This window comes from Acanthaster planci, linkage group LG02 (genome assembly GCF_054643075.1).
Source record: "Acanthaster planci isolate LZ-2023a linkage group LG02, COTS_SCS, whole genome shotgun sequence".
NCBI lineage: Eukaryota > Metazoa > Echinodermata > Asteroidea > Valvatida > Acanthasteridae > Acanthaster > Acanthaster planci.
The window spans coordinates 8,115,723-8,123,381 of NC_141778.1; the positions used below are offsets into that span (position 1 = coordinate 8,115,723).

The 7,659-nt window shown below is 39.3% G+C and overlaps 1 protein-coding gene across 2 annotated transcripts in view; it reads right to left on the reverse strand.

Moving 5' to 3' along the window:
- The window catches only part of LOC110979510 (exostosin-like 3), a 29,187-nt gene extending 21,528 nt beyond the window's left edge, over positions 1-7,659 (reverse strand). Inside the window, exon 1 of one of the 2 annotated variants that reach the window (XM_022235354.2) lies at positions 7,126-7,659. The gene's annotated coding sequence lies outside the window, so the exon portion shown is untranslated. Of the gene's footprint in view, positions 1-6,025; positions 6,217-7,125 lie in introns of those variants that run through there. The other variant, XM_087133549.1, reaches the window with a different exon arrangement.

Consider the following 7,659-nt stretch of genomic DNA (forward strand, 5'->3'; position numbering starts at 1 on the left):
GTAATAGGTCTTAAAGTGGCCCACAGACAACTTTGTCCTGATGTCATCGGGAATGGCATTCCACAAACGGGTATCGAAAAAAACGAAAAGTGTTCATTGAGTGGACGGTGCGAGTGAAAGGAATAAACTTATTGTTATGGGATCTAGTAGAGTTACCGTGGATTTCATTAACCGATGTAAAGTAAGAAGAAAACGTACTAGGGAAAAGATTATTGATGTACTTGAACATGAAGATACCAGTGTGTAAGTTGTTGATGTCGGTAACAGTGAGGGTGCCTAGACATGCAAAAAGGGGTGCAGTGTGGGCCCAAGAGTGAGACAAGGTGCAAGTATGAATCGCCTTTTTTTGAGTGATACACAAAGCGTTCAATTTGTTTTTCGCTGTGCATGCCCAAACGATGTTGCAATAATTTGAATACGGAAGAATAAGTGAATTGTACAAAAACAATGCCAAAGAGGTACTCGGAAAGAAACGTAAAAATTGGATAAGATACCGGTGTGACAAGAGACAAGTTTGTTTATGGAAGAGATATGTTCTGTCCAACAGAGCTTTTGATCGATAATAACACCCAAGAATTTGGTAGAATAGATCATATTGATAAAGGTACTGTCAATAACAAGAGGAGGCAAGTGGATATTCTGAGAATGTGACAACTTGGTGAAGAAAATGAAACTAGTTTTACTGTGGTTTACAGAAAGTTTGTTGGCTTTAAAACGTGAAGAAACCACACGGAGCTCAGAGTTGAGAGTGTCTACCAAAGAAGCAATGTCGGGGCTGGAGTGAAAGAGAAGAGATGATGAGTTGTGAAGATCATTGATGTAAAGCAAGAAAAGAAGGGGCCCCAGGATAGATCCTCGGGGAACTCCATGCTGGATGTTCAAACGATTAGAATCACAATTCATAATGGAAGTAATTGAGTACCTGTTAGAAAGATAATCAGTAAACGACTGAAGTGGACTACCTCTGATGCCATTAGTGATAGAGTTTGGAAAGAAGAATAGCATGATTGAGATTGTCAAAAGCTTTAGAAAGATCAATGAAAACACCAATGACACATAGTTTAATGCTGGGGGCATTCGTAATCTTGTCGACAAACTCAATGAGGGCCATGTCGCTAGAGTGGTTAGATCTAAAGCCGAAGAGGTAACTTTACCCTCGTGCTATATAATAATGTGCAGACGTTCCCGGCCGGTATCCGACCCGAGAATTATTACTCGATAGTCATACTGGTCAGTCACAACACAAAACAAAGTCAGTAGACTTTTACGTACTGGCTTAAGTCATGTTTTTATTTTTTTCATATCTGACTAATTTTAAGAATTAATACAAGACGTTTGTTAAATTTTATATCAGAGATACTACATGTACTAATTTCTTTTAATTGTTCAATGGCTCTTTTCCCATTCTTCATTTGCTTTTTTTGTTGCTCATTTTGCTCTTTTCATTGCTCATTTTCCCCTTTTTATTGCTCGTTTTGCTCTTTTTACTGCTCATTTTGCTCTTTTTACTGCTCATTTTGCTCTTTTCACTGTTCATTTTGCTCTTTTCATTGCTCATTTTGCTCTTTTCACTGCTCATTTTGCTTTTTTCACTGCTCGTTTTGCTATTTTCGTTGCTCATTTTGCTCTTTTCATTGTTCATTTACAGTCAAACTCCATGTGATTGCGCTCCTTTTAAAGAATGGAAGCGAGATTGCTGAGCTGCAGCTCTTATACCTATGTGGCCAAATAAATTGCAAAAAATGATGATCTGATTGAGTAAGTTGGACTAATGTTTCGTTTTTATAAATCTCATTTGAGCAATGAGCAAAATGAGCAACAAAAAGAGTAAAGAATGAACAATGAAAAGAGCTAATGAAGAATGGGAAAAGAGGCAATGAACAATGAAAAAGTGAATCACGAGCAGTGAAATACATATACATGTCGAAATATGTTATTATATTACTCATTATATATTGAACGATTACATTTATTTCTTGGCATATTTAGATCATCCTTCCAAGGATCGCCATAAATGTTATTTATGCTGTCAAGCCCTATGCTTGTCACCAGTGTGACAAATGCTTTGGACAGAAGTCTAATCTAGAGAGGTACATGGAAAATATCCACGCTGAAGAGGAATCAGACATGGCAGAAGTTAACGATGATTTGGAACCTGTTGAGGTAAATGACGAAACCTCGGATGAAGATAGTTCAGAAAAACAAATAGGGAGATGTGGGATGAAAAATTGTGCAAGTACGACAAACAAAGGCATGAATGAAGATCAAACCAGGTAAATGGCAAACCAGTTCAAAGGATTAAGCAATTCAGATAGGGCCAGCTGGGTCTTCTTCCTGTATCAATCAGATCTCCGTAACCACAGTAAGCCGAGCGCAACACGGTTAGCACGTGCCTGCCCTCTCGTTTGTTTAGTGTCCAAGCATGGAGGAAGGACACAGAAGGAGTTTAAACTGTCCGGGCTATAACATCTGGCATGCGTTGGTAATCTGTATCCCTAAAACGTTGTGTACTGCAGTATAAGAAGTTGAATAGTCATGCCATCGTTGGTACTTGATAGGATCTGACAACAACATCAAATTTAGTGCTGGCCCCGTTGCTTTTATCGGGCTGTGTACCCGAAGTGTTCATGTGCACTTGTTGCCCTTATCAAACGCTTTCTTCTGGACTTCTCTTGGGAATGAATAGTCAAGCTGTTTGTAAGATTTTGAGTTTTATTTGAATCAGTTTTATTAAGGAATTTACACAAAAAGGTATTTTATGAGATCTCATGATCATTCCCCGTGATGAAACAGCGCATTTTATTTTTTTGTGAACTTTGAAAACTGATGTTTTGGAGTGACAAAATAAAATTACAAACATATGCATGGATAATGGAAAAGGGCAGCAAAATCCTTAAAAAAATATTCCAAACGACAATGTTAGCTATTTTCTTTTTCTGTTTCCTGGTCACTGCAATAGGTTGTAGTTAATTTCAAAAAAACACCACAAATATTGTTACAATATTACTGGCCTCACCTGTCTGGCTAAGCTACAGGCATTAATCAGGCATTTTTGGAATGTTTCCTATTGTTCGTCTGACCAGCCGGGCGGCGATGATCGTCGAGCACTTTGATGTGCCAGATTTGTAACTCCTTCTGTGTCCGTCCTCCATTGTCAGACCAGCGCTCACTCCAAAGTACACACTAGCCACCACACAGCGCCGTGTATACAGCCCTTTTTCCAAAAGATAATAACCCATTACCTGGCGCCAAGAACAGTCCATTGCATATGGATTATCTCAGATCGACGGTCCCTTCCGGAGTGCCTCGTCAGTATGTTTCCATGACTTCGTGTAACATCACTCGTCCTGTATTTTAATCATTATTTTTCATCATGTTGTGCATTTTTATAGGAAAGGTTCACCTGTACCAAAATTTCTTACCCTGTTTCTCTTCATCCATAATGTGTGCCAGGAGTTTTACCCATTCCTCATTCTTATTTATTTCTTACCATACACAAGGTCACACAAGGTTTGGACCCTATGTTATTCCTAAGTTATTTCAACCTGTGCCAGAATGTTTACCATTTACCTTTCCTCGTTCCAACCATACAAAGGGTCTACCAGTGCGCCAACCGTAATTTTCAACGATACATCCACACAAAAGGACAGCTTGTGCCAGGAGTATTACCCATTCCCTCTTATTTATTTCTTACCATACACAAGGTCACACTAGGTTTGGACCCTATGTTATTCCTATTCATCCCTTACAAAAGGTCAGCCTGTGTTTTATTCCTATTCATATCAATGTTATCATAATTATTATGCTTATGCATATTCATGTTGCCTTTATCTATTTCTTTAGAAAAGGCCAAAGTGTGCCAGACTGACTCCACCCTACTGACAAGATCAAAAACCAGCGGGGAACTACAACTTGGTAAAGGCCTAGGCCAACATCCATAATCCCATGAGAAAATAAATAATGGTTGTTTCACCACGAATTTTTATTGACGCTTGGTCGCCGTGCAAAGCCCGTAGGCTGGGGGTGTTCGAACCCCCTCGGTCGCTTCTGAGTTCCGCTTGTTGGTTAGTTTTTAATGAAAATATATTTTTAATATATATGTACCGTAATTTTCGGAATAGAAGCCTTGGCTCACACGTTGATTTGAAAATATCCCTGAGGCTTATACTCTGGGTGGCTAAAACGGCAACATTTCAAGAATGTAACTAATCACTAAACCGTCGCTGCGCCGCACCTCAGCGCAGCCCTGACGCAGGACGCCGCCCTAGGCCGCCGAGGCCAGCCACGTTAGCTCGGGGAACAAGGCAGTCATGTTTTCGTTGGTTGCTGTTTACATATTAGCTCTTCTCACGTGTTGGAAATGAAGGAAACCAGTCCAGCGAGACTATATAAGCATCATTCACACCTTACAAATCATGTGGTGAGTCTGTTCACTTTTGTCTTTTACGGTTGTGTCATCCATGTTGTTTATTACCTCTGATCATTTGGTAACTGTTAAAAAAAGAATTGCTGCATGGCCCACCAAGGGACACTAATCCGGCTTGCGAAAATTGGCAATTTCGAAGATTTCAGAAAGTTTTAGTTTAATGACGACACTTATTCGCACGCTGCTTCACATTACACTTGAAGATTGCGAACCTGAAAGTGGCGCACGGACCCCGTTGGGCACTTCGAATTTTCGCTTCCCACCGTTTGTGTGTGGACCAGTATTTTACCCCTAACCTCATAAAAGGTAAGATTTAACCAAATTCCAAATACTTTCATATACCAACTTCAAAGTTTCGACGAAATTTTAGTTTGGCTGATTTTCATATTTTTTTATGGAAGTGCAAAATGAACTCTCTGAAATGCCCCCAAATAATTTTTCAACTAGAATTTATAAATTTGACTATTTGAAATTTTTTGTGGGATTTTCTGAGATTTTTTTTTATATTGTTCATATCATTTGCTTTCACCGAGCCCCCGATTCAGTTGAGGGTGCTGGATAACGAGCAAATTCATACTAGGCCCATTTAGGACACGTATATATTGAAAACTCAGTATACACGTCTTATACGAGCATCCTTCGGTTTGCGAAAAACATGCAACTTGTTTCAAAGTACATTATGATAGGCCTTTGTATAAAGATTTGTATTCACAGTGGCAAAAGCCTCCACTGTTGCGTTTGACCCCCCTCCTCCGTCTCTGGTCAGGCAGGGGGCCTAATTTTGCAAGTGTGTCTTTGTAAATACAGGGAATAAGTACCTGGGGCAGACCCTCTGTGGTTTGTACATTTACCTGGATCGCTAAACACTCATCTACATGAACAGTATACCAGATATAAGAATGCGGTCAAGAAAAGAAGAGCGAGACCAATAAATATTGAGGGAGGGGGAGCTGTTGATGTAAAAAAATGTAACGCCACAACATGTCTCATAGGAACAGTCAATAATAAGATACAGTCACCACGAATTGTAAAGGCTTTCCCCATTATAAAAGTTATTTGAGTTTGTTACGGAGTATCATTTTCCTGGCTGTATTGATAGAACATTGATAGCAAGTTTATGCACAAAAAAAACAACTCTTTGATAGGACAGGTGGATAGGTATACTTCGAGACAAGTTCAATGAGATGTCATCCCATGAACTGGGTCGAATGCCACTGGGTCCCTAGTTCAATTAGGCATGTACCCCAATTCTGCTTATTTTTCTCCCATTCCTTTATTTTCTTCTTTTTCTTAATCAAATAATGTTTGCTTTCTATGTATATGTGTTTTCTTCTATTTTTGGAAGAGTCAACCAACGGAGGATTTTTTAATGGAATTAAAAGTCCGAGTTTACTTGTTACAGACTGGTTGACTGGATGCAACAGAGCTGACAGTAATCAGTTTTAACTTTCGTAACAAGAGCAACGGCCTTTTTATATTTTACAAAGGAATCAGAAGCGGGATGGCACATGCCCCATAGGTACACGCTGGTGTTGAAAATTCAGTCACACCGCGGTAAAATCTTGATAACGCAGTTTTGAATGACAAGAACCAACTCACGAACACTGTTCACGAACAGGATTGATTCACCGCCCGCTTTCTAGGGAGCAGATGAAAAACGTCAAGAACAAAGATGGCGGATCTAGGCCCTTGCCACTACTAGCGTATTTCTGTATATAAAAATAAAAAGGCACTACTTCCGGTCAGGAAATACATGTAATGATAAAAACATAAAATTGCTTTTCTTCGTCAACTTTTTATACCTTCAGGGGCTTGAATGTTTCCTGAAGATCATTAGCTTTCTAGATGGTTCCCTGACCAAAGATTCCCTGACGTTTCTTGATACATGTAAACATTTTAGGTCAGGTATCATTAAAGATAAAAAACAGAAATATAATCAAAACAAAAATACTCTTAGAGCATGTATTTTTTGACTTGCTGTCATTTCAACGTATAAATAGACAGGCCTGCAACTTGCATTTGGGCAGAATGCCAAGAAAACAGTACGATCGGGAAAATGCAAATGGTCCAATTTTTCTAGAACTTAAAGTTTAGCAACAGCGTAAAGAATTCACGTCGTTTAATTTTAAAAATTCAAAAACTTCAGGATCCATAAATAATAACACGTGTATTGCCCATATAAGGGCCCCTCTTTTAATTCTAAGGCCTTGTCTCATTTCCGACCGACCCTATTTTCGGCTCACGACATCGAAAAAAGACTTTTTCCCCTTACAACCCATGCTGAGAAGGTCCTAAAGAAGAAATTAAAGAAAGGAAAATTAAATGACCTGTACAGCTCGGAAATGTACATGTGCGATACGCTTCACAGCAACCGCCGGAAAAGCTCTTTTTGCACAACATAATGGGGCTTGCAACCATTTTGGACGGAGCACTCTGATTGGCAAAGAATCTGTATATATGAATATTTATATATTGGCGCTCTTTGATTGGCGTATAAAAAGGACAGCTAAACGTTAATTAGCAATAACTCTCGTTCACTGACAAAGGTTTTTCACATTATTCAAAAAGATGAAATGCCATTAAAACACCAGTTCTTTTACCAAGAAATCTAGGTTTGTTCTTGAAAATGTATGTATACTTTGTCTTGAAGCTTCGTATAAAAAGGGATAATGCAAGGTATGAAAGAAACTGACACTAACCAAATAAGGCTATCCCTCCAAGCATCGTATCTGGGCCGAATCAGCACGGCATCGTGGGCAACGATGCACTGCGCTGCATGCATGCCGGATCATATCGGTTATTCTGGAGGACTGACTATAAACGACTGGATTTCAAGCCCAAGTATAGCACGCAGTGAGCGATTCAACACGCGATTGGACTGGCCGGCCTCATGTGCAAGCCAGGCTCTGCATGATTCACTTTGACACAGGATGTATCGACCCACCATTAAAAAAGTGCATATGAAAGTGCCGATCGATGTTCAGATCAATTTTATTGCAGAGTACTCGCTGATAAACATAACAAAGAGTCTGTGACATTTTAAAAGTAATACTAAGCATTCTTTCATTAAATGCGGCACAAGTGAATTTATAACCGTCGCGTTCATACGCCATTCTCGATGTACCTGAGCACAAATACATCAACTGATAAAGAGAAACCCCGTGGAGGGATTAGCTGCTTATCTATTCACTCTGCTTACACACCCAGTATATAAATATATGATATTAAATATT